Source organism: Lepus europaeus, chromosome 22 (assembly GCF_033115175.1).
Source record: "Lepus europaeus isolate LE1 chromosome 22, mLepTim1.pri, whole genome shotgun sequence".
Lineage (NCBI taxonomy): Eukaryota > Metazoa > Chordata > Mammalia > Lagomorpha > Leporidae > Lepus > Lepus europaeus.
In genome coordinates, this window is record NC_084848.1 from 11,013,606 (window position 1) to 11,039,325 (window position 25,720).

A 25,720-nucleotide genomic window follows, 5' to 3' on the forward strand; every position below is an offset into this window, starting at 1 on the left:
CTCCCCGGGAGGATGTGTGGGGTCCTGGACAAAGTCGGCACTGAAGCTCAAGGAGTCAGGACTGGGGCCTGAAGCCGGTGTCTTTAACCAAGTTTGCCAATGGACATCTTCCACGAGCTCTTTCCGTCTGCCCAGAAGCCAGGCTTAGGCAATGGGGAGCAGGGAGAGAGGGTGGCTTGGTTCATGGTTCAAGCGCTAGGGGCAGGGCAGGCGTTTGGTGCAGGGTTAGGACGCTGCTTGGGACGCCTGCGGCCCATACTGGAGCGCCTGGGTTCCAGTTCCGGCGTTCCTTCTATCTTCCTGCTAATGTACACCCTGGGAGGCAATGGCGGTGGCTCAAGTACTTGGGTTCCTGCCACCCACGTGGGAGACGCAGGCTGAGCTCTGGGCTCCTGGCTTTGGCCTGGCCCAGCCCTGGCTCTTGTGGGCATCTGGGGAGTGAACCAGCAGATGGGAGGTCTCGGTTGGTCTCTGTCTCTCTGCCTTTCAAATACAATCAAAATAAATAATTTTTTAAAAATGCCAGAGTCTTCATGACATGGTATTCCGAGACACTGAGGCCAGGGCCATATGCCAGCTGGCAATGTCCCTGCTCTGTCCCTCTGCCACACACACCAGGGAGTATCTGGCACAGTATTCTCCCAGAGTTCTCAGATGCAACCAGACCAACAGCACTGATGCCTGCTCTGGCGTCTCGCAGTCCAAAGGCGCTTGCTCCTGTGGCCAGGGGAAGCGAGGCCCTGGCCCACCTTGCCCCTGTTCTGCATCCCTGGTCCTCTGCCCTACCTGCCACCCCACCTCCCTGGAGAGTGACCATGGGGTCCACTCGTATGCGGCCTAGGGCCTGACCACTACCTCTTGTTCCATCCTAGAAGGTTGAGTTTGGAGTTCATCTCCCCTGCAACTTGGTGTCTCGCCTGGCTGGGGAATCCCTCCCGTGCCCCAAACACACAGGTTTCTCCTGTTCAATTTTCAGGTTGGCTTCCTGCTCCCGGGGTGCTTGCCTTGTGAAAGGCTTTAGAGAGCAGCAGGGAGGCATCTGTGGGGTCCTTCAGCCTCATCCTACTTGTTCAATGCCTGAGGACCACCCCGCTGGCCAGTGCAGCTGCCTGCCACTCCAGGAGACCTGCCACCTTGGCGGAAACACTAGCCCTGTGGACTCCCCGGGCAGCAGGCTGGGGTCACCTCCGACTTCCCTGGGCATGCCCTCAAAGCTCTGGGATTCAGCTCCCTCAGAACCAAAAGGTGAAGGGGGCTTAGCCCTGGGGAGGGGCAAGGTGCAGGACGTGGATATTGGCATCTGCAGAACATTTCTAGAACCTACTGAAGGAAGAACCAGGCAGAGAACCCCTTTCTTAACCTCCCTTCCCCCCCTCCTCATCTTCCATCCGGTGGAGTCTTTTCCCTGTGTCTCTTAGCTTTCCTATCAGTAGTGTCCAGGGGGAGCAGGTCCAGCCTGAATGTGCCCCAGGGAAGAGTGTGTCTGTGGCCCAGGGCTCCACCTGGCTCTGATGGGGCAGCCCCTGTCCCAGCTCCTCACGGAGGGCCCCCAATGACCGAACAGATTTCTCTTCCCCTCTCTGGAGGAGAAAGTGACCGGGTCTGAAGGTGGCAGAAATGGCCACACAACCAAAAGCCCACCCAGCTCCAGCCCAGGATCTTATGGGAGCAATAGCATGGGTTGGACGCTCTGTGCCTCCTCATTCTACAATAGTTCCTCTTGTTTTGACCTTAAACACCAGTGTTCCTGTGGTCTGGACTGGGATGAGCTGTGGGTAGTTCCATCTACTGGCAAGAGTTGTATTTTTGTATCGTCATTTCTACTCCAAGTATACTTGTGTTGGACCGTGAAGTGGATTGTATGTAGCATTCTTCAGTCTGCAAATAAAGCACCCAGCCACAGCAGGTGTGTGCTGCAGTCTTTATGGGTGAGGGGCCCTTCTAGCACAGGGGAATCCGGGGGTCCTGGAAACACACAGAGGAGTCAGAAGGTCTTGAGAGTGACCTTCTGGGAGATTTGCCCTTGATCGTCCACTAAGTGGCCAAGGACAGAGCCCCCAGGTGACATGGGTCCTTCTCCCTTCCTCTTGTGATTCACGATGTCAGCTCTTCAGCATGAAGTTGCAAATGCACTCTGGGACTTCAGCGGGCCACCTCCCTCTTGAGGTCAGAGCCTCATTGCGCTCACTGTCCTTGGCCACGTGGCTGCTCCCCACAGCCAAGAAGAGCTGGGTCAGACCAGAGGACGTTCCCCAAGCAGAAGGGCTTGTTGATTCCGTCTCTGCTGAGGCTCGATGACTGGGCTTGTCTGGGGGAAGCCAGCGTTCGCTGCCTGGGCTGTTGAGGCAGGAGCATCTTCCTGATAGCGGCGGACTCTGTGTTTATGGCTGAGGATTAACAGCAGCCTATCAAAATGTAAATTTTGTTTTGGCCACTTAATCCCACTCTGGGTGAGGCTCCTGATGTCCTGGAATGTTCCAGAAGAAGGGATCCTTCTTCCAAACAGACTGAGGAAGGACATTATGGGGATGATGACTCTCTCTCCTGAGGGATGCTGGGAGAAAAGGCCCATCTGGCTGGGGCTGAGGTGGCAGAAGCCGTTAGGATTCCTTTCTTATTCACCAAGGTTGCTTAGCAAGAGGAGAGCTCAGCTCCTCTTCCTGTTTACACACACTGGTCTGTGGGTTGGCCAGACAAGAGGGGGAGACGTTTCCAGCACAGACTACATCCCCATCTGCTGCTTTCCCTGGGATGGCAAAACCGAAACAGCTACAATCTGACCTTCCTGCCTCAACGATTTCTCTGAGGACCTCCGTTCGTGCGGCTGGGGGTCCTGCTGCTTCCCTTCCTGGGAGTCATCTTGGGCCAGGTGGTGATTTAGAATGCATCCCGAGGTCTCAGTGGTGCCCAGAGCCCTGGGGAGTGGTGGGATTTCCATCCCAGTTGCTTTAGTTCAACGACTACCAGCATAACATTGCTACACTGCACATCAGATGTCAGTGTTACAATGTCCCTACATCCAACTGTCCATGAAGCATCCTTGGTATATGCCCCACAAATGACAGTTCAGTCTCTGTGAAAACCAGCAGTGACAGTTAACTCCTGATAGCCAAGACAAGTCACCCAGGGCTGGGCAGAACATACACATGTTCCCATGAAGATGCTGCCTGGGATGCCTGCGTCCCATAGTGGAGTGCCTGGATTCAAGTCCTGGCTTTACTTCTGATTCCAGCTTCCTGCTAATATGCATTTTGGGGAGGCGGTGGTGGAGGTTCAATTTCCCCTAAGGAGCCAAAGCCACTTGACCCACTGGCCTTGGGGGTGGCTGCTGGAGCCACCTGGCTCATGAGGGTGCTGTGCTTGAAGACAGCTCTCGGATCCCACTTTTCAGTGTTAGGCCTCCCACAGTGACTCAGGCAAGGCTGGTGGTACTGCAGCAACAGATAAACCTCCCAAAGCACAGTGCCATCCAACAGTCACAGTTTATCTCTTGTTCAGGCCAAGTTCAACGCCAGGCTGCTTTCTTACAAGTCTTTTCCCACGTGACAACACTGATCGCAGACCGTTCCATCGTCGTGGGATCGTCTCTTCCCACCCACACTGGTAGGGGAAGCAGCACACGGGGCTCACGCCCTAGCCTGGGAGAGGTACACCTTCCTGCTACTCACTCCATTGGCCAGATCCAGGCTTGTGCCTCAGCCTAACCACAAGGAGGCTGGGAATCGTAGTTTTCCTCCGTGTGCACGTGAGACTAGGCCAGTCGTGGGCCCCCTCCATGTGACAGGCTGCAAGCTCTCTCCTTCCTCTGCCTTTATCTGAACAAATCCACTTCAATGTGATGCCTGATCGGAAGTGAGACTGCGTCTGCCTGCCCCGAGGAGAAAGGGACCACTCTCCTCCCTGCTTCTTCCCGTCAGCCCAGCACATCACAGTGCTGATGTCCGTGCAATTTACGAGACTGGCTGGTAAGCCACATCCTCTCCCTCCTGCCCAGACTTGACTGTGGGACCAGCAGGAGCCATGGAGAATGGGCAGAAGGGACGAGGGTACTTCATAAAGTTTGGAGCTGGGGCTGGTGTGGTGGCCGTGGGTTTAGATGCAGCCTGTGGCACCAGCATCCCATGTTGGAGCGCCGATTCCAGTGCCGGCTGCTCTGCTTCCTGTCCGGCTTCTGGGAGGGCAGCAGGTGATGGCGCAAGTGTTTGGCCCCCTGCCACCATGTGGGAGATCTGGATAGAGCTCCTGGCTCCTGGCTTTGGCCTGGCCAGAAAGGGATCATGTGGGGAGTGAACCAATGGATGGAGGAGCCACTGTCTCTCCTGCTCTCTGTCCTCTGCCTTTCAAACAAACAGATATGTTTAAAATATTCATGGAAATATAGAATTAAAAGTTATTTTTGTGCATACAATTTTGAAATGCATGCATCTGAGAACTCTTCAAAAATTCATGAAATGTTTATTAGGAAAAAACTATGCATGGGTTTAAATTTTTTTTTTTTGCACCAAAATAAACTTACCTTTTAATTCCATTTTGCAAAAACTATGAGAGAGATAGAGGAAGCAACAGAGAGAGAAAGTGAGCTCCCATCAGCCAGCTCACTACCCAAGTGCCCCAAATGGCTGAGGCTAGGCCAGTGCCAGAGCCAGGAGCTGGGACTTCAACCCAGGCCTCTGCTGGTGTGGCAGGAACCCAATCACTTGAGCCATCACTGCTGCCTCCCAGGGCCTGCACTGGTGGAAACCCGAGTCAGGAGCTGGAGCCAGGACTTGAACCCAGGCCTTGCAATATGGGGTGCGGGTATCTTAACTGCTCCCCCATGAGCTGTGTGACGCACCTTCATAGTGAGTGCAGTGGGCTGGGCCAGGTTGAGGTTGGGTGTTGGCGGGGCCTGTGCAATGAATGGCAACACAGGGCCTCCCTGGAACCCCAATGCTGAGTGGGGGACCACTTAGCCAGAGGACATACAGGCAGCTGAGGAGCCCTGACCCCCTCAGCCACCTTGCTTGCAGTGCCGGTGTGGCACATGCCACCGCCGTGGGCCCGGTGTCTCCAGCCTGCCTTTGAGGCTCCAAGAGCTCCACACATCAGGACTGCCTTTCCCTGATGTTCCCCCAAGTGCTCCCGTGGGCACCATCCAGCGACGGTGCCGGCTGACCCATCTCTCACCCTGGGTCGTCCCATCCTCTCCTGCAGGTCATCTCCTGCCCCCGGTCACCATGTCACCCCAGACAGGGACACGAGGCCTTTCTCTGTACACAGTCGAGGCCAGGGAGAGTCTGGGGGATGGGAAAGCATCAGAGCTGGACCTGGAATCAGAGCGCAGGGGTGCGTGGCCTGGGCCCTGGTGAGAGCTCTTCTCCTGAGGCTCCCTCACCCCTGTGCCCCTGCTGCAGGGCCCCGGGGCCTGCCTCTCCCTGCAGGGGGCCATCCGATGCTCCCCCCAGGATTAAGGCCTCTGTCCTCAACCTTCTTGGGGCTCCACTTAGACCTCGGCCTCTTTCCCAAACAACTGAATCACCTCCCCACCAGCTCTGCCCACGGTGAAGATAAGCCATTACATGGCTGTGCCTCAGACTTCTGCAGGTCGGAGTGGAATGTCATGGTTCCTGTTGCAACACAGAGGGCCTATGAGCGTCTGCCCCAAACATGAGTCAGCCAGTGCCGGTAGCTTGCCCACAGTGATGCTTCTCTCCTCTGGCCATCATGGTTTCCAAAACCTCTCACTCAGAGGCCTGCACCCCATGGGGCTGTGCAGTCCCAAATCAGGGACAGACTCGGCCAGGGCCGCTGCAGAGCTGGGGTGCTCACGTCCAGGGTGCTTCAGAGCCAAGGCCACAGCGGCACAGACGAGGTCCTCGCATGTGGGGCTGTGCGGCGAGAGCCGGAGGGGAACCTCAGAAGCACTTTCCTGGAAACACCTGCTGAAAACCCAATGGTGCGCTCGTTCCTCTAGCAGGTGCTGCTGCTTCACAAGGAACGCCACGTAGCGTCAAACGGGGCGGGCATTTGGGACACCTGCCTCCCTTACCAGAGCGCCTGGTGTTGAGTCCTGCCTCCATTCTTTCTTCTAACTTAAGTTTTAAACATTTTTAAAATTTATTTAAGGTGAACAAATTTCATGCATTTCGTATATAAAGATTTAGGAGCAAAGTGATAGTTCCCACCCTACCCTTCCTCCTGCCCACGCTCCACCCTCCCACCTTTCTTTTACTTTACAGTGGTATACTTACAGTTTATTTTATGGTCATAAGATGAACCCCCATCAGTAACGAATTCAACAAAAGGAAAGGAAAAAACCCTGTTCCACAACAGTAGAGACAAGGGTTGTAAAAAATAATAAATTCTCAGGGCCAGTGCTGTGGCTTAGCAGATAAAGCTGCTACCTGCAGTGCCGGCATCCCACATAGGCGCCGGGTTCTAGTCCCGGCTGCTCCTCTTCCGATCCAGCTCTCTGCTATGGCCTGGGAAAGCAGTGGAGGATGGCCCAAGTCCTTGGGCCCCTGCACCCGTGGGGAGACCCGGAAGAAGCTCCTGGCTCCTGACTTCGGATAAGCTCAGCTCCAGCTGTTGTGGCCAACTGGGGAGTGAACCATCGGATGCAAGACCTCTCTCTCTCTGTCTCTCCTTCTCTCTCTGTGTTACTCTTTCAAATAAATAAATAAATCTTTTTAAAAAATAAATTCTCGAAATGTCGATTCTGCTAATATACATTAATTTTTTGTACTCTGTTAGCACAGTTCAGGGAAAACACGGGATTTGTACTGCTCAGGATCGCTAGCCATCAAGGAAATGCAAATCAAAACCACGATGTGGTTTCACCTCACCCCAGTCAGAATCTCAAACAGAACCTCCATGCTCATTGCCGCTCAGTTCACAATAGTTCAGATATGGAATCAACCCACGTGTCCATCAACTGATGACCGGATAAAAATGTGGCCTACACAAACTACGGAATGCTACGCAGCCGTAAAACAGCGAAATCCTGTCTTTCTCAACCGAATGGAGGCAGCTGGCTCCACTCTTGGGTGCAGCTTGCTGCTAATGCACATTTTGGGAGGCAGCAGGTGATGACTCAATCGGCTGGGTCCCTGCCACCCCTGCGGGGGACCTGGATGGAGTTCCTGGCTCCTGATTTTGATTTGGCCCAGCCCTGGCTGTTGTGGTTACATGAGACGTGAACCAGCTCATGAGAGAGAGTCTGTCTGTCTCTCTTCCTCTGCCTTTAAAATAAATAAAAAGTAAAATATAATCAACTCAGACATTCTAAGGAAATAAAATACAACTAAGTAGGCCCCACAAACACCAGGGGCCCAGCTGGGGAGCCACACGGCGCCATCTTGGTGAGTCAGTGGCCCTCGGCAGCGTGTAGCCCAAGACGCGGCCTGGTGCCCTCTGTCGTGTGCCACGGGTTTGGCTAGTGACACAGTTTCTGCTTTGCTGGGAAACCCTCAGTGAGAGGTTGTGAAGGAGACCAGGGCGAGCTGACCAGAGCTGACCTGGAGGCCTCGGTGTGGGACCTGGACCACCTGTGGATAGGGTGGGGCTGCCTCTGAGGGAGGCCAGAGGGGTCTGGCTGGGGGAGGGGGGGTGAGAAGGTGGGGAGGGCGTGGAAGCTGCGCTGGCCGGGAGCACACTCAACGTGGGGTTCTGCAAGGATCTCTCGTGCCTACGCTAACGGAGCAGGGCTTGGAAAGAACGCATCTCTGAGGTTTAAGTGTGGTGCGGCCAAGCCTTCTGCAAAGCCCCCAGGCTACACAAATGCATGTCCCGCCTGTCCCTTCTGCCTGTTATAACTAGCCCAGGTGACGCTCACCCCAGTGCTCTGCTGACTCCTCCTCCTAGTGGCTGTCAATGTGTTTAAAACATTATTTACTCGTGTATTCTTATTTTATTTGAAACACAGAGAGACTTCCCACCTGCTGGTTCACTTCTCAAGAGTCTGAAACAGCCAGGGCTGGGCCAGGCCAAAGCCAGGAGCCAGCACTCAGCCAGGGTCTCCCAGGTGGGTAGCAGAGGCGCAAGTCCTCGAGCCATCACCTGCTGCCTCACAGCACGTGGACCGGCAGGAAGCAGAGCTGGAAGTGTTAGGTAGGAAGTCAGATATGAGCGTGTGTGTGTGACAAAGGCCTAAGGAGTTGACATCTACATCCATCTCAGAGTCCTCCAGATAACCTTCCAGGTGCAGCCCAGCATCTGCACTTCAAACGCCCTGTTCCTCCTGCCCGATAACCATCCTTACTCTAAGGCAGAGCGAGGCCAGCCAGGCTTCCCCCTGTCTGATAACTTCAGGGGGAAACTCAGAAAGGAATTTTTAGTATTTACATCCAAAAAGTCCTTTGTTCCAGGAGGAAAAGAGGCAAGAAGGCAGGACTCATCCATTTGAAAACCCCCGGCCTCAACCGGACTGCGCGCTCAGCCCTCTGCCTCTCTGCTGAGCCACCCGCCTGCCTGGCCAGGTGTAATCTCTCCACTCAACCATGTAACCTCGCTCTCCCCCAGTCTGAGCGACTGGGCACTCTCTCTCAGGTTCTGTCTGGAGAGGTGCCCATCCGTTCTTACGGATGTCCCCGCCCTAATAAACCTTGCTGTTTGCTTTCCACTTACTCTCTGTCTCACACCTGAATTCTTTCTTGTGTGAAGACAAGGACCCTGAAGTTCTGTGGTGACAGAAGCAGAGGAGCCAGCCCTCCAACCAGGTCCTCCCATATGGGACGCCAGCCTGCCAAGCTGTGACCTTATCACTGCGCCAGACACCCTACGATTCTCAAAGCCAACCACGGGGGCACCAGAAGCCCAGGTGAAAGAGGTGCCTCCAGCCCCTTAGGAATAAGACTTGAAGCCCAGAGAAGTGGCCTTGGTCCCCATCATTGGCGCCACCCCTCCAGGAAGTGGGCGTGCAGAGGGAGAGGTGCCTGCTCACCTGGGGCCAGGGTTTACCTGCAAGGTTGCTGTGGGGTGAAGCTGGGGCCCTGGGCAAACTCCTCCGCAGGCTCAGGCTTGGCCAGCAGGCAGGACCTGGACACACATGTGACACGGGTACTCACATGAACCCCAGGGTGCCTCCATCAGCCTCTGGATCCCTTCACTGTGGGTGCCTGTCCATCCCCATGTCCACCGCACCCGAGGCTCCACTCGGGACTATGGGCTGCCCCTGGACACCAAGAGGTTTTTCTTCCTGGAAAAAATGGGGCAGAGGTGGGGGCTGGCACCATGGCTCACTTGGTTAATCCTCCGCCTGCAGCGCCGGCATCCCATATGGGCACCAGGTTCTAGTCCCGGTTGCTCCTCTTGCAGGCCAGCTCTCTGCTATGGCCCGGGAAGGCAGTGGAGGATGGCCCAGGTGCTTGGACCCTGCACCTGCATGGGAGACCAGGAGGAAGCACCTGGCTCCTGGCTTCGGATCAGTGCAGTGCACCGGTAGTGGCAGCCATCTGGGGAGTGAACCAACAGAAGGAGGACCTTTCTCTCTGTCTCTCTCTCTCACTCTCTATAACTCTACCTGTCAAATAAAAAAAAAAAAAAAAAGAGCTGTGAAGACAGAGCCCAGCCTGACGCCACAGTCCAGGGTGTACCTAGCTGTGAGATCAGGCGGACCTGCCTTTGTCTTTCCTGGCAGGGACTTTAACTCTGCACCTCAGTGTCCTCCTGTGTAAAGTGGGGGCGTTGATGACGACAACAGTAGAAACGCTTCCTTCAGAGGGTCGTCGTGAGGATTAAGTGAGGAAATGCAAAGAAAGCACCCAGCATGGCCCGTGGCACATGGCGGTGCTCACCAGAGGAGGCTCGTTATCAACGGCAGGGCTGGGGCCTCTGGCCTTCAGCTCAGAGCTTTCTGCCTTTGATTCATGTGCTGGCTTACAAAGAGAGCGGGGTGGGCCTTTGGCACCATGGTTAAGATGCTCCTTAGGATGCCTCCGTCCCACATCAGAGGCCTGGCTCTGCTCCCACTTCCACCTTCCTGCTAACGCAGACCTTGGGAAGCAGCAGTGATGGCTCAAGGAACTGGGGCCGTGCCACTCACGAGGGAGACCTCGACTGAGGTCCTGGCTCCTGGCTTTGGCCCAGCCCAGCCCAGGCCTGGCCATTACAGGCGTCTGGGGAAATGAACCAGCAATGGGAGATCTCTTCTGTCTGTCTCTGCTTCTCGAATAAGTAGAATAAGTTAATTCGAAAAAATGGTTTGATTCCTCCGTTCCCTCTCCATCCACAAACAAGATTCCAAAGAACCACTTCTCGAAGCCACTAACGCATCTGTCCTTGGATGAGCTCTCGTCCCTCTGAGGAAGGTGGGACTTAGGCACCAGGCAAGAGGATGGCACCCGAGAGGCAGAAGTCGTACAAATCCACCCCCTGCTCAGCCAACGCGGGAGGTGAGAGGACGGGGCCATGGGGATCCAGAGCAGGAAGTCAGGGCAGCTGTGAGGAGGCAGCGGCTTTACTGAGCACCTGCTCCATGGTAGGCCCTGACCCTGGGATGCAGTGGTGGGTGTGGCTCCATCCCTGCCCCGAGAGTGGTCCCAGACCAGCTGAGCAATGAAGATCTCACGGTACGTGGGGGTTACAGCAGAGCGGGGCCACCCAGCCCATTTACTCATGGAAGGTGTTTGGGAGGAACGGTGCTAGGGTTCCCTGAAACTTGGTGCCGAAGCTGCAGCCGGCGAGGTGCTGGTATTTGACACAGGGGCCTTTGGGACACGAACAGGTGGGGATGAGGCGTGAGGGTGGGTCCCTGTAATGGAATTAGTGCCCTGGAAAGCGGCTTGAACAGGGGTCAGAGCTCCGTCTCTCCTCCGTGTGAGGACACGGTGAGAAGCGGCCACTGCAGCCATGAAGAGAGCTCACCTCGAACTTGGACTTCCTCACTTCCACTTGGACTTGGAGCGCTCAGAGCCCCTGGGATGGGAGGGAGCCACCTTTCTGTGGTGCTCTGTTGGCAGCAGCCTGAGATCCTAGGATCAGAGACGATGAAAGAGCAGGAGAGCCAGGCAAGGGCCCTTGAGGGCATCCAGTGAAAGCTTTTCGAAATAATGGAGCCTGGGAGCTTGCATTTCATCTCCCCCTGCCTGGGGGCTGAGGCGGAACTCTCACTTTCCCCTGAGTTCTTTGTCCAGTAGCCCCTTCCCCAGGGCTGCCCAGCCCAGAGAGGCATTTCCTGCCTTTGTTCCCCCACTCCTCTTCCCTGTTGCTCATATCCTCCCTTTATGGGGGAGGGGTGTGTCCTCCCAGCGCAGGCCTGCCCTGGTCTCTGTAGTCCCTCTGGTCCCAGCTCGGGCCCTAAGGTCCTTGTGAGGCGTGGGATCAGCCAACTGGGGAGGAGCCAGCTGGCACCAGGCCTATAAGAGCCCCAGGGCCGCAGCTGGGCCAGAGCTATCCCTCAAGTGTCCAGGAATCACTGAGTGAGCACTCCACCTTCTAAGAGGCGTGGAGGTGGTGGCGGCGGGAGGACACGACCTATTAGCAGCTGGAGGCTGCCGTGCTGCCCAGCAGAGACAGTGGGGGCAGGAGAGGTGAAGAGGACAGGGCGGGGCCTTCAGTCATTGAGGGCAGGCAGATCGGCCCCAGGGGCGGGGGGGGGGGGGCTTTTTGTAAGCTCACACTGGGAGTGAAGTAGGCAGGCACACAGGTTACAATTGATTAGGTTTGTGAGCTGGAAGACCACGCCTTCACCATGCCCCTGTGTGACCTCATCCCCCTATCTGGCCACAGCTGGGTGCCCACCAGCCAATCAGGTTAATTAACTACTCCCCTTTGGAAGTGGGTTAAAAGCCTTGGACATGGTGTGTCCCGGCCCTTCTCTTCTTCCCTGGCCTCTTGCCAGAAGGGGCCTTGCTGTAGCCCTGCGCCTCCAGGGCACATGGCCTTTGGGCCACCCATCCTAGGCTTCCAGGCCTACATGCTCTTCCATGTGGCTGGTTCCTGGTGCTCGGTATGAACCCAGATTTACCCCTCTCTCTTAGATAAAGCTCTCACTCTCCTATGCATCTTTCGCACTAAATAAAAGCCTATAATGTACCATGCTGGCTTGTTTATTTTTGCTGGTATTTAGAATTCTTCTCTAAATATTAGGCAAGAACCCTCTTGGGCTTATTAATAAGCATATGGTGAAATCGTATGGCACCCCAAATTCCGGTAGCACATGTGGCACCCCAGATGGCACTTCTGGGGAACTTTAAAGGGCCACATTTTTGTATAAATTTTAGGGGGCCATCTCCGATTTCAGGAGCAGGCCAGGGAGAGGGTCGCTGTTCAGGGCGGGTGGGGTAAACAGCCTCTCACAAGCTTGGTAAAGCCCCTCTTACCTGGTAAAGCCCCCTCCTGCAATGCCAGCATCCCATATGGGCACCAGCTCACTGCTAGCTGCTCCACTTCCAATCCAGCTCCCTACTGGTGGCCTGGGAAAAGCAGCCGAGGATGGCCCAAGAGTTTGGACCCCTGCCACCCATGTGGGAGACCCAGGTGGCGTCCCCTGCTCCTGGCTTCAACCTGGCCCAGCCCTGTCCATTGCAGTTATTTGGGGAGTAAACCAGCATATGGAAGATCTCTCTGTCTTTTCCTCTCTGTATAAATTTTACTTTCAAACAAACTAATTAACCAACAAAAAAGGAAGAGTTATAATTTGTTCTTCCAAGAGCCCATGCTTTTTAGCCTCCTACTCTCTACCTGCCACTGGGCATGGGAATAAAGAACTCCTATTTTTTTTTAAGTTAGATAGATTTATTTATTTGGTAATGTTATATAGAGAGAAGGAGAGACAGACAGACAGGGAGGTCTTCCATCTACAGGTTGACTCCCTAAATGGCTATAACAGCCAGGGCTGGGCCAGGTCGAAGCCAGGAGCCAGGAGCTCCTGCATAGCTGCAGGGGCCCAAGCATTGCTTTCCCAGGCACATTAGCAGGGAGTGGATTGGGAGTGGAGCAGCCAGAACTGAACTTGTGCCCATAAGGGATGCCAGTGTCACAGGTGGTGGCTACACCTGCTGTACCACAATGCCAGCCCCTAAAACATCCCACTTCTGCTCCAGCCCCAGCTGGTGGGGTCTCACAAATGGAGGGAAGAGAGAAAAGTGTGGCCAGGCTTGGCACAAGAACGCATACGTGTGCTCATGTGTGCGTGCTCATCACGGATGCTCTGCCCCTGGGGCAGGGGAGCAGAGAGGGGCCGGGGCAGTGCCATGCCCGGGGCCTGCTGCTGTGTTCCTCTTCCCCAGCTCCTGAGATTGGGAAGTCCAGGAAACCACAAGCCCTGTGTGCCCTCAGCCCAGAGCCGCTTCCTGCTGCTAGCGCGCCCCTCCCAGGGGTGCCTTTTCCTGGGCCGTCACAAAGCGGCTGGGATATGAGGCAGGCTCTGAAAGCCAAGGTGCCCCCCTTGGAACGCTCTGCACCTGGAGCTCTGTCACTCTGGGGGTCTGCAGCATGCTGGCCCCCAAGGTGAGGCTCTGGGTCCCCCTTTGCCTGAGCTTGCCGGCCGCCTTAGCCCCTGCTGCTACGAAGCCCAGGGAGACTCTCTGCCCATTTCACCTGCCCCTGAGGAAGCCCCTGGGGCACTGCCTCCCCAGGAGCCTCTGAGGAGCCCCTCTGCCCCCAGGGCCGCCTGGGTGAGGGGTGTGCCCTGAAGTGTGCTGGCCCCCTGCCCTGGGCTCCTCCTGCTCCTGGCCCTACTTACAAACGACTCCAAGCAGAGACAAGGGGCACTTCTCTGCCCCAATGCCAGTCAGGCTCCCCCTCCAGGTCAGGGCACAGCTCTGCCCGGCTAATCTGGATGACTCTGGGGTACCCATACTGGCAGAACTCTGATGCAAGGACTTTAGTTACTGACACCCCCCCCCCCAACGTCTCTGCTCCGTGTTCCTGCCTCCACTGCTGTGGGTCCTGCTGCCTCCCTTACATCCTGCTTTACCCTCTAAGACCCAACGTTGTGCCACCTCCTCCAGGCAGCCTTTCCTGAACTCTGAATGAGCTAAATGCAGTTCTCTGTACCCGCCTCCCATTGCACCTGCTAGGCACACTTCCATCCTGGCTCCTGGATGACCTGTCTTGTGTCACTCCCCGGTGGACCCAGAGTTGCCTACCCAGGGCCGTGTCTGGCTCTTCGTTGTCTCCCGGGAGTAAGCCTGGGTCTGGCCCCAGAGGAGGGGCTTCACACACAAGTGCTTCTACTTTGGCTTCAGAAATACTCCCTTGTATTTTCTTGACAAGGGCGAGGCATTTAATAAATTTATGAAGGATGGGTGGAAATGCAAAAGGAGACTTTTCTGTCCCTGGAGAGTAAGTGCGGGCTCTGTGAATTTGCTTGGCTGGGCTCTTGCTTTTGTGTCTGGGTGACTCAGGAATCATGTGGGAGGCAGCCCCTGTGTGGGTTTTTCCAGTTCAGGTCCAGGAAGTGGAAAGAAAGCACAGGAGGCCCTCAGGGCCCCTCCAGAGCAGGCCATTTCCCCTGACAATGTCACCACGGCTGCCTGAGCTCCCCTCCCCCAGGGCTTCGAGTCAGGGGTGCAGACCGGACGCTGGTTCTGTCTCTACGCTGGGCAGTCTCGGGCAGGCCATGGCACTTCTCAGAGCCCCGCCTCCCTTGACTGTAAAATGGGCATCACAGCATCCCTCCAGAGAGATCTGAGAATAACACAGAGGCAGGAGGGAGACAGACGGACAGATAGACAGAGAAGGAGGGACAGGCAGAAGGAGAAGAGGAGCAGGACAGGTGTGAGACAACCTAAACAAAAGAACAGAGCAAGAAGCTAGGGGTTGGATGCTTGGAAGGCCGGGGGAGAGGGGACTTCTAAGTGGTCTCCTCCAGGATCCCTGCTTAGGAAGCTCCCTGCCTCTCAAGTGCTTGTTCTGATCCCCAGACGGGTCCCCCTTCCACAGCCCTGGAAGCCAGTCCTTTATTCCAGCTGAGCTGGGCTGCCCTGGAAGCTGGGAGTTAATCCAGGTCTCCCATGTGGGTGGCAGGAGCCCAATCACTTGGGGCTGTCAACTCAACCTTCTAGGGTCTGTGTTAGCGGGAAGCTGGAGTCAGCAGTCAGAGCTGGGAATCAGACCCAGGTGCTTGGCCATGGGACAAAGGTGTCGCAACTGCTGGGCTACACACCTGCCTTTGAAAACCCTTGTTTTACAGCTTAAAAAAACAAGGTTCAGGGAGGTTAAGCAACTTGCCTAGAGTCAACCTAGGAGGAAAATGGTCACTTATGTGAGGGCGTGCATACAATTTAGGGTTAACATTAGCCAGAAGCCGCCTCACCCAGCTGGGAGGCCTGGCTGCAAGGCAAGCTTTGCCTTCGACTTTGGATGAGCAACGTGGGGCTGGCCCCCACCGCATGGCTCGGAACGTCACATCTCCTCCTCCTCCAGTTGCTTCTGTGCCAGTTGCCTGCTGGAGGTGTTCCCTCAGCGACAGATGGCAGGGCCCGGGGCCAGCTCTGCTCCCCAGGTGCTCGGGAGGGCCCCACTGTCTTCCCCAGACAATGTCCACAGCCCTCTCGTGAGTTCAGGATGTACAGGGCTCAGACCAAGGCCTGGCGGTCCCAGACAGAAACACCTAGAACAACAACAAAAGCCTAGATTCTACCACAGACTTGGAGGAAAGCCCCCAGGCGGCGGAACTCATTAGACACACAAATTCTTGGGCCCCAGCTTGGATCTACTGAACCAAAACTCAGCCGAAGGGGAAGGGTGCAGGATGAGCTTGGACAAGCCCTCGCCGTGAGTCAGCCAAGGTAACATCAGAACTCTCGCTCTAAACCGTCTTGGTTACATACGATGCTGTTGACCCCCCCATGTGTTCACGTCTCTGTGGCTTTGCTTCTCCAGAATGTGTTGTAATTAGGGTCCTGCCACATGTAGCTGTTCCGTATTGCTTCTTTCACTTAGCAGTGTACATTTAAGGTCTCTCCGTGTCTTCCGGTGGCTTCGATGGCTCAGTTCTTTTTAGCGCTAACATTCTATTGCCTAAAGGTACCACCGCGAATCCACCCACCTGCTCAAGGACAGCTTGACTTTCACATTTCGGCATTTCCGAATAAATTGGCTTCCGTGTCTCAACTGTGTCGCCTGAAACTTTGTGTAAGTTCTTGTCAGTTCCAAGGAGGAGGACTTTCTACCGAGGTGAACGTGCCATCTGCAAACATAGTCGTATTCCTTCCTTTCCAACACTTGAACCTTCGCTTTCCTTGTCTTGCTGCGTCATCTGGGAGCTCTGTACGGCGCTGAGAAGCGGCGGGGAGGGAACATCTTCACCTTGTTTCTGCTTAGTGAGAAAGCTTCCAGCTTCTCACCATTAGCCGGATTTTACCTGGAGGGTTTTTGATAGGTATCTGTCAAGTTGAGAAAGTTCTCCTTTATTCCTAGGTAAGTAAGAGGTTTTGTTATGAATCGATGTTGCGTTTTATCAAATGCTTCTCTTCCATCCATTGATATGATCATGGACTTTTCTTTAGCCTGTTGATCTGATGGATTAAATTAATGAATTTTTTTTTTTTTTTTTTTTTTTTTTTTTTTTTTTGGACAGGCAGAGTGGATAGTGAGAGAGAGAGAGACAGAGAGAAAGGTCTTCCTTTTTGCCGTTGGTTCACCCTCCAATGGCCGCTGCGGCCAGCACATCTCGCTGATCCGAAGCCAGGAGCCAGGTGCTTCTCCTGGTCTCCCATGCGGGTGCAGGGCCCAAAGACTTGGGCCATCCTCCACTGCCTTCCCGGGCCACAGCAGAGAGCTGGCCTGGAAGAGGGGCAACTGGGATAGAATGCGGCGCCCCAGCCAGGACTAGAACCCGGTGTGCCGGCACCGCAGGTGGAGGATTAGCCTGTTGAGCCATGGCGCCGGCCTAAATTAATGATTTTCAAATGCTGATGCCATCTTGCATACCTAGGATAAATTCCAGTTGGTCCTGTTGCACAATTCTTACACATTGTTGGATTCAATGTAACACTCTTCTGTGGAGGAGTTTGTCTAAGTGCAGTTTTCTTCGGAGCCCGTCTGGCTTTGGTATTCCAGTACTGCTGGCCTCATGCAGTGAGTTAGGAAGATTCTACTCTGCTTCTGACTCTTAGAAGAGGTTGTAGAGAACTGTATCATCTATTCCTAACGTTTTTGGTAGAGGGGTGGGCATTTAGCCTGCTGGCTAAGACGCCCACACCCCTCACGAGAGTGCCTGGGTTCGAGCCCCAGCTTTGGCTCCCAATTCGTTTCCTGCCAGTGCAGACCCTGAGAGGCAGGGTGACAGCACCTGTAATCAAGTGGCTGCCACCTGCCTGGGCGCCCAGAACTGGGTTCCTCATTCCCAGCTCCAGCTCCTGCCCTGCCCTAGATGCTTTAGGTATTTAAGAAGTGAATCCGTGGATGGGACCCGTGCGTCTCTCTCTCAAATGGAATAAAAGATGGGCAGAGTTCAGCAGAGAACCCGTGTGGACTTTGAGCTTCCTAGTTTGGAAGAAATAGGTCTATTTTGATGATATATTTCTTGTGTGAGTTTTGACAGATTGCATCTATCAAAGAATTGATCTGTTTCATCTAAGATATCAAAATCATGGGCATAGAATTGTTCATATTGTTAGCAATTTGTACCTTCTCTTTTTCTCTTAGCCTGGCTATGGGCTTATCACTTTTAGTGGTTTTTTCAAAGAACAGCTTTTTCTCTGTTGATTTCCTGTTTTTGACACCACTGGTTCCCGTTCTGGTTCTATTTCTCTTCTTTTGCTTACTTTGGGTTTAATTTGCTCTTCTTTTCCTAGTTTCCTAAAGGGGGAGCTTAGATTGTTGGTTTTAGAACTGTCCCCTCTCGTATATGCATTCCACGCTACACATTTCCTTCTAAGCACTGCTTTTGCTGCATCCCACACATTTTGCTAAGTTGTGTTTTCATTTTTATTTAGTTTAACAATTTTTTAAAATGTTATTCTTCTTATTTATTTTATTTGAAAGGCAGAGAGGGACAGAGACAGACACAGAGATTTTTCTATTTGCTGGTTTGCTCTCCAAACCCATACAACAGCAGGGGCTGGGCCAGGCTGAAGCCAGGAGCATGGAATCCAATCTGTGTTCACTTCTTTATTCTTCAGTGTCCTTCCTCACCTCTTCTTTTCTTCCAAGGTGAAGTTGAGGGAGGGGGAGGGGGAGGAGGAAGGGGAGGGGGCGGGAGGAGGGAGGAAGGAGGAGGGAGGGGGGAGGGGGGAGGGGAGGGGGAGGGAGAGGATCTCCCTTCTGCTGGTTCACTCCCTAAGTAACCTCAACAGTGCAGTCTGAAGCCAGGAGCCAGGAACCCCATCTGCGTCTCCCACGTGGACGGCAGGAGCTCAGGTACTTGAGCCCTCACCTGCTGCTTCCCAGGTGCTTTGGCAGGAAGCTGGAGCCAAAGCAGAGCAGCCGGGACTTGGACGGAACCAGCACCTGATAGGAGATGCAGGCACTAACCTGTTGCACCACACACCCACCACCCACCACCACTTCCTCTTTTTCTCCTTTAGTGTATGCCTGAGGTTCTGACCTGCATTCCTGGTCTCTGAAGAGCTTGCAACATCTCCTGCAAGTCAGGTCTGCTGGCGTGGACTTCCCTGAGAAGCTCTTTACTTCTCCTTGGCTCCTCACAGATAACATCACAGTGTGCGTGCCGAGTGCCTGCACATTCAGCCCTTCCTCTACTTCTTCTTGCCTGTGTGGTGAGCAGGAGGCGGACGGGGCTCTCCCCTTGGTTCCTCCGCAGTGGATTGTTCCCTCCGGCATTTTTCAAGGTTTTTTTTTCCTCTAACTTCGGTTTTCTGAAGTCTGACTACGATACACCTGTGCAAGGTTTTGCTTTGCCGTGTTTGTCGTCTTTGGTCTTCTCTGAGCTTCCTGGATGCGTGGCTTGGTGTCTAACACTTGATTTGAGGACATTCTTAGTCATCATCGCTTCTGTTCCTTTCTCTCCTCTCTGGCATTTCGGTCACATGTGCCTTGTGCGTTTTGTAGCTGTCACAGCCCTTGAATATCCTGTTATTTTTTCTCCACTCTCTCTTCATGTTTCTCAGCTTTGAAACTTTCTGTCGTTGTATCCTGGGTCGGCTGTGGTCAGTCTCCGTGAGCCCATCAAAGGCATTCTTCAGTTCCATTACCGTGTTTTTCACCTCTAGCATTTCTTTCTCTTTCCTAAACATTTTATTTCTCTGCTTACATTATCCATCCGTTCTTGCGTGTGTGTTCTCTGCTTTTTCATTAAAATCCTTGCCATAGTAATCAAAGTTTTTGTAAAAAATCCTGGTCTGATAATTGCAACATTCTGATGTTTGGTCTTTTCATAGTATACTTTCTGTTATGCAGAACGCCTTGTAGCTTTTGGTTGGAAACTGATAGGAAGTACCGGGTAGGAGGTACCGCAGGAAGTGTGGCTTTAGCAGCATGGTGGTAAGTGGGGGCGGGGGGGGGGGGAAGAGTTCCATAGCCCTATGGTGAGGTCTCTCTCCCTCCCCCCCTCCTCCTTTCCCTCCCCCCTTCTCCTCTCCCCCTCCCCCTCCTCTCCTCCCCCTCTCCCTCTCCCTCTCTACATCTGACAGATCAGGCAGGCATCTCAGGGAAGAACGGAGGGTGGAGGGCTCAGTCCCTCCATGGTCCTCTGCCCTTGGACTGTGACCTTCCTGGGTTGGCCACTGGTGCTCCCCCTCCCCCTCTGGTGAGATAAGAGGGTGAGAAGGGGCCATTGTGTGTGTATCCCTCCTCCCTGGTAGGCCTGGCTCTGATAAAACCTAAACAGGTTAATCTCTGTTAGAACAGTCCCCCGGAAGAACGGGATGCCCTGGTGTGTTTCCATCCCGGTGCCAGAGGCTCAGGCCCTCTGTCTTTGGTGTTCAGCCTGAGAACCTGGGGGAGCACTTCCAGGTAACCCCAGGGCCAGCCTGGGGTCTTAACTCAGATGTGCCCACGCGGAGCCCCCAGCCATTTGTCTGTTACAGGCCAGATTTTCCTACCCTGGAACCGGTTCCGGGAAGCTCCTGCTGCTTTCCAGTTGGTTGAATGATGGAAAACAATGCCCCTGACTAGCACTGGCGTTCTGTCCATTTCTGTCTCTTTGGTGGCATTTTCCAAATCCCACCCTGTTTGTGCCTCGTGTCTGTCCTGTCCTTGGTGGACAGAGCTGGGGGCCAGTACCTGGCAGTGGGTGGAAGGTGGAGACTTAGACCTCAATTTCAGAGTGTCAGGTGAGTGCCAGTGTGCGACACGGCAGCTGCCGGTGACACCTGAGGAACAGGGGCTTGGTGGAACAGGATGGGGCAGCACAGCCGGGCAGGGAGAGGGGGTCGGGAGGCCACAGGAGGAGCTGGGCTCCTGAGGCTAAGAGAAGGGTCCAGGGGTCTCCAAGGAGTGCAGTTTGAAGCTGCAAAGGGCCTGTTCACCTGCTTCCTCTGGGACCCCAGGGGGCGTCAGCACAGCTCGGGGACTGGGCATCTCCCTGAGACCCTGTTTGCTGTTTGTGCCTCTGGTCCCTGAGCCCCTTTCCTTCTCCAGCTTGGGAGCCAGTGCAACAGCGAGACACAGGCCTCCCCGTGTGCCCACCCAGGCTGACGGCAGGAGAGCCGCACCCACGGCTCTTCTGGGAAAGGCCGGCACGACCAGGCGGCCTCGCCCAAACCTCAAGAGCCAAGGGGGACTAATGAGTGTGGGAAGCACTCCGGAGTGTGCATGGCCAGCCAGGCCTGGGCCTACAGCAACCCGAGGTGGGAGCCGCGTCCCCCTGGGGCTGACGCCAAGCCCTGCGGAAACTCAGGGAGGCAGCTGGACCAGGAGGTGCCAGGTTAGGGCCTGGGAGTGTGGACTCCGCTCCTAGAGCCACCAGCATCACCAGTCAGCCTGGTGACCTCAGAGCACTCCTGGGCCTCGCCTACCTCACGGGTGTGTGTGTGTGTGTGTGTGTATGTGTTTACTTATTTGAGAGACAGGTTGACAGACACGAGAGCATTCCCATCGCTGGGTCACTTTCCCAAATGCCCCACAGCCAGGGCTGGGCCAGGTCTCCTGTGTGGGTGGTTGGGATCCAACTGCTTGAGCCGTCAGTGCTGCCTCCCTGGGCGCATACCCGCAGGAAGCTGGAAATGGGAGCTCAGGCAGTCCCACAGCCATCCTACCTGGGTCCTAATGGCCAACCCAAAGCCTGTCTCCCGCACGGGACTTTAAGAGGCTTGAACCATATGATGTGTGTGAGACCTTTTGCAAAACTATGAAGTTCTGTACAAACATGAATTAGAACACGACTATAGTATTAACAATGGAAACACAAATCACATTCAATACATTTGAAAATTAGTGTTTCCATCAGAGTGCCTGGTTCTCGTTTCAATCCAGTTCCTTGTTACTGTGCATCCTTGGAGGCAGGTGATGGTCCAGGCACTTGTGCCTCTGCACCCATGTGGGAGACCTGGATGGAGCCCCAGCTCTTGGCTTCAGCCGGGCCCAGCCTTGGTGGCTGTGAGCATTTGGGAAAATGAACTAGAGAAGAAAGAACTCTCTCTGCCTTTCAAATGAAATGAGAATAAATTTTAAAAAATCCGCGGCTGCCAAGGGGGAGGGGGAGAGGGATGAGCAGTTGGAGAACAGAGGATTTCCAAGGCAGTGAAACTGCTCCACCACCGTGGTGGAGCCAAGGCACCGCGTGTTCATCCAGCCCGCAGGGCGCCTCCACCAAGAGGGAACCCTGATGCAGACAGCAGACTGTGGGTGCTAACTAAGTGTCAGTGCGGCTCATCAGTTACAGCGAAGGCACCGCTGTGCTGGGGATGTGGATAGCAGACAAGACGGCGTGTGTAGGGCATGCGGACGTGGGGAGCTTTGTACCTGCTCCTCAATGCTATTGTGACCCTAAAACTGCTCTAAAAATAGACTATTAAGAATATAAATACTATAAAGCAAAAAAATTAATATTTCATAGAATGATATATGATACGTTCCATCCTTATGACCAAAGTAATATGCTATGCCTCTATTTTATTATTAGTTTTATTTGTAAAAGTTTACTTATATTGGCCGGCGCCGTGGCTCAACAGGCTAATCCTCCGCCTTGCGGCGCCGGCACACCGGGTTCTAGTCCCGGTCGGGGCCCCGATCCTGTCCCGGTTGCCCCTCTTCCAGGCCAGCTCTCTGCTGTGGCTAGGGAGTGCAGTGGAGGATGGCCCAAGTCCTTGGGTCCTGCACCCCATGGGAGACCAGGATAAGCACCTGGCTCCTGCCATCGGTTCAGCGCGGTGCGCCGGCCGCAGCGCGCTACCGCGGCGGCCATTAGAGGGTGAACCAACGGCAAAAGGAAGACCTTTCTCTCTGTCTCTCTCTCTCACTGTCCACTCTGCCTGTAAAAAAAAAAAAAAAAAAAAAAAAGTTTACTTATATTTATTTGAAAGATGGAGTGATAGAGAGAGAGAGAGAGAAAGAGACTGGTTCACTTCCCAGTTGTATGCAGTAGCCAGGGCTGGGCTAGGCTGAAGTCAGGAACCCAGAACTCCATCTAGGTCTCCCCTGCCTGAGCTCCCCCGCTGGCTGCCTCCCTGGGTTGGGCATTAGCAAGACGCTGGATGGAAAATGGAACAACCAGGACTGGAACCCTCTGATGGCATGCGGGTGTCCCAAACAGGACATAACCGCTGCTCCACAACCTGCCCATTCTTAACTGGTGTTGTTGTGTTAAATAAAAGCTATACAAGGCCATTTTGGACCAGCTCCTGCATTGGGCTCCACTAGACCAGCCTGCACATCAAAATGGAGTCACTCATGCTAAAGTTCCAGTCCCCAGACACCAAATCGTCACTGTCCCCCGAGCCTCTGAGAGGTGAGAATCCAGAGGCAGCCAGCACATTTCCCACACAGGCCGGTGAGGTTCTCCCTGCCTCACTCCCGACATCCTTCACTCCTTACAAAAGTAACTTGTGGTAACCTGATGCTAACCAATCCATTACTTTTTCCCTTATCTCTTGGCCTCAGCGTACAAAGAAAAGTGACTTTTCACTTTCTCGGTTGTTTTGAGCTCGTCTCTACAGAACCCACCTGTGCTCAGACCATCACACCACGTGTCCTCTATTTAATGGAATGAAATGTTGCAGGATCCTAGAGTGGAAAATAAACCCCATTACGATTTTTAAACCAACCTGTGGTCATTTGGTCCTCTGACAATTACTTCAGATTCAGACAAAGAGAACAAGCTTGGGTAGAACACCTCGTCAGTTCCCTTGTTTGCTCGTGGGACAGCATTGCCAGTGGCCATGGGGACCGCAGTAGACAAAGACCACCTCGGCGGTGGTGCACAATGGTCCCCACGTAACCCTCTGCTGTGCTGTGCTGGATCGTTAAAGAAACATTGTCCTGGCTGACACTCATTCTTTCCACGTTCTTGCTGCCCTCGACTCACCAGCTGATGAGATTCCAGGAGCTTTCAGATCGACGGGGCGCTGGGCGTCCTCCTGAAGCCACGACCGCTGTCAGCAGCACTGCCTGCGGCCTCCTTGGCCACCGGGTGATCCACCTGCTGGACCTCTCAGTTGCAGAGATGCCCACTTGCTCGGGAGGACGCCCAAAGACCCAGACCCCAGATGAGTTGATGCAAAAAGCACGAGGTTTTTATTGAATGTTTGCACAAACAAGCCCCCACCTCAGGCAGTGAGGAGCCCTGAGCGGCAGTTTCACACAGGTTATATAGGCAACGAATTAGCATATTCCTAATGCGCATGCGTAAAATGCGGGCGGAGAATGCAGAGGTGTTACAGGATTGGTCAGTTCAGAGGGGTCATTAGCATATGGGAGAACGCTGGCGAAGAATGCTGAGGGAGAGTGCTGAGGTGTTACAGGATTGGCCGGTCGCAGTGACATCGTAAGTGCGCGCCTAGAGACTCTCCGAAGGGGAGGGGCAGCTCTGCTCTGGGCGTGCCCAGAGGTTCTCTGAAGGGGATTGACTTTTCCTTCCCAGAGAACGTCCTGCCCGCTAGACTCTGGGGAACATCTAACCTCTTAAGAAGCCCCTGATATTTGCCCAGGCCTAGTTTCTTGTCCCTCCCCCCGGAAGGGTCCTTCACACTCTGCCAGGAAGGCGGGCAGGTGCGTTCTTGCAGAGTGGAGCTGCTGTGTCGAGTCCGGCCTTCAGGCGCTGGCGTGGAGGAGGCTCCGTTCTTTCCATCCTTCCACTCCTGCGAGCTTGGCGGAATACCTTCTCTGCCAGGTGCTGCGCTGGGGACCAGTCTCCAAGACCGTGTTAAGCAACAGCATCAGGCTCTTCGGCCGAGTCAGAGGCCAGTGGTCAGGGTTCCTGGACGGGGGACACGGCTGGGGTCCCGCCCAGATTCTTCCGCCAGCAGAGTGGCCACTGCCCAGTCACGCTGCTGCCTCCTTTCAAGATCTGGCTTGGCTTAGAGACACAAGACAGAAGGAAAAGGACTCCAAGTGGAAAACAAATGAATTGACCCCAAGCTAGATGTCTTGAGATAGAAAGGAATACAGAACAAGGGGTGCAGATGGCATAGCGGTCAGAAGGGGGTGTGGAGTCGGATGGTCCCGATTCCACCCCAGGTCCCCCTGCCACTGACCTTGGGCAAGTTGTGTCTCCTTTCTCACTTCCCCACCCACCTCTGAGGGTGAGGAGACAGCACCTGACTTACCCAGCGCTGAGAGGGTTAAATGGGAACCTGTACAAGAGGGAGGCACTTCCTGGGAGCTGCTGTATTATTGGTGCCGGGAATGTTGTTTTGATAATCCGACTAAGAACATGAAAATCACATTCGCATCTCTCAAAATACCCCAGGATGGAGTTCTTCAATCTCAACTCTGCAATGGAAAACAGTTTGGCAGTTGCTCAAAAAATTAAAAATAGAATTACCATGGGCTCCCACAGTTGCACTCCTGGCTCTGTGCCCACGAGGACTGAAAGCCGGGGTTGGCAGAGGTGTTGTGCACCTGTGTTCACAACAACCAAGTCACAGCAGGCAGGAGGCAGAAGCAACATGGGCCCGCTGGGGGACAAGAGGGAAACCAAACGTGGAGTAGACACAAAGAGGGTTAGCGCTCAGCCCCCAAGGGCAGGATACCGTGACACAGGCGGCAGCACCGCATACCGTGACACAGGCGGCAGCACCGCGAGCCTTGAAAGCATCATGCTGAGCGAAGTCAGCTGATCACAGACACCTGCTGTATGACCCCCCTACGCGAGGTACGGTGAGTGGGCAAGGTCTTGGTGAGGTACAGTGAGTGGGCAAGGTCTGGTGAGGTACGGTGAGTGGGCAAGGTCTGGTGAGGTACGGTGAGTGGGCAAGGTCTTGGTGAGGTACGGTGAATGGGCAAGGTCTTGGCATCAGGAGCATTTGGCCCCACAGCCAAGAAGCTGGTTAAGATGCCTGCATCACACATCCGAGTACCTGGGTTCAAATCCTGGCTCTGTTCGTGACTCCAGGTTCCTGCTAATGTGTATTCTGGGAGGCAGCAGTGGATGGTCCCAAGTACTTGGGTCTCTACCACTCATGTGGGAGGCCTGGTGGAGTTCCTGGATCCTGACTCTGGCCTGGCCCAGCTCTGGCTCTGGTGGGCACTTGGCGAGTGAACCAGAACCTAGGAGTTTTCTCTCTTCCTAGATCTCTGCTTCTCAATCGATTGATCAATCAGCCAGAGTCAGAGTAGTGGCTGCCAGGAACCTGCAGGTGAGGGGAGGTGGGAGAGCTCTTTAATGGAGAAGATGGAAGTTCTGGAGAGGGATGTGGTGATGGTCGGACAACGTCATGGACGTATACGACGT